The following is a 1,375-nucleotide window of genomic DNA, read 5'->3' as shown; positions in this document are numbered from 1 at the left end:
TTGAACTCATCATAAATAGTCATTCATGGCACCACCTAGGACCGGATACGTAGAACCTTAAATTTATGCTATGAGTGGTTAAGTTTTTCATCTCTGCATTTGGATAGAATAATTAATATTTCCAATTTAAATCGACTTGCAATATTGCATAATCATCTTCCAATGTCATTAGTAGATCCAACATTTAACTTTATTAATTGTGTTTTCAGAATATCTTAGAGGTAACAATTGTGAGGACTCAGTGGCTGAGTGGATAACGCGATGGCGTCTGAAGCGAAAGGTACTGGGTTCGTGTCCCAGAGTGAACATCAACTCTGAAATGCAGGTACATCCAGCTGACGAGTCCCAAATGGGACGAAACGCGCGTCTCGGATTCCACTGCTAGCCACTATCCATCTCTGCTTATAATACTTGTGAATTAAGGCTATATCGAGGCTATACGCACAGTATGCACATATGCCAATTAGAGACTGATCAATCGCAGTCCTAAACATCAACGGGAAGATTCAAACAAATAATACCAAGTTAATTTAATTGTGAGAACATTTTGTTTACTTCTCTGTAAGGGTGTTAACCAATTTAAATGTCAGTTTTTATTTTGTAAAACACTGGTATATGATGTAACGTGAATGTTTATTTTGTACACATTTTCATGTCACACAACAAGATGGGAAATTAATAAGACGAATAGCACAGCTGATAAATTTACCACCTCACATATTTGAAACTATAATATAGTTCTGACGATAACCTATAAATCGAGATTAGATTATTATATTTAACTAGTTAAATGTAACTGATTAAGCTACTAGAATATCATTGAATTGAAACTAAATATCAATTGAGACTGTAGTCATTCTCCCTGTAAGAATTATCACTTTACTTCACTCCCCCTCCCAACAGTTTAATGAAAATTTATTATCATAACCTTTTTAACCAAAAAAAGAACTAATTAATGAATCCTCTTCCCAGTAAGATATCACAAAACCTTAACATCTTAATGACAATAATAATATTACCAATATTATTATTACGCAACAGTTTCTTCTCATGTTACTATACAGAGTAAACATTTATAACCCAGGTATTTATCACATATGAACTTAAGATTCTACAATTCACACAATTCAATCTTTCTGTCTTTCAACTTATTTATTTGTTTGTATTGTTGATTATTACTTTATATTTATGTTACCAAATGAGGTAAGATTTTATTTAAGTATGTTTATGAATTTCTTGTAATAACACTTCAATGACTTGTTATTTTAGTTATCTTTGTGTGTGTGTGTGTATGTGTGGGTCTACGAAGAAAAGAACTATCACGATTATTATTATTATTACAATTACAGAATCAAGGGTACGTGAGATGAATCAT

The 1,375-nt window shown here is 32.1% G+C and overlaps 1 non-coding gene across 1 annotated transcript; it reads left to right on the top strand.

The window, feature by feature from the left end:
- Nucleotides 1-238: 238 nt before the first annotated feature.
- Smp_tRNA_00108_Gln_CTG.1.1 lies at nt 239-305 on the top strand. The gene has a single exon. It is a non-coding gene (tRNA).
- Nucleotides 306-1,375: the final 1,070 nt, after the last annotated feature.

This window comes from Schistosoma mansoni (genome assembly GCF_000237925.1).
Source record: "Schistosoma mansoni, WGS project CABG00000000 data, supercontig 0013, strain Puerto Rico, whole genome shotgun sequence".
Taxonomy (NCBI): domain Eukaryota; kingdom Metazoa; phylum Platyhelminthes; class Trematoda; order Strigeidida; family Schistosomatidae; genus Schistosoma; species Schistosoma mansoni.
This window is presented reverse-complemented; position numbering and strand designations above follow the sequence as displayed.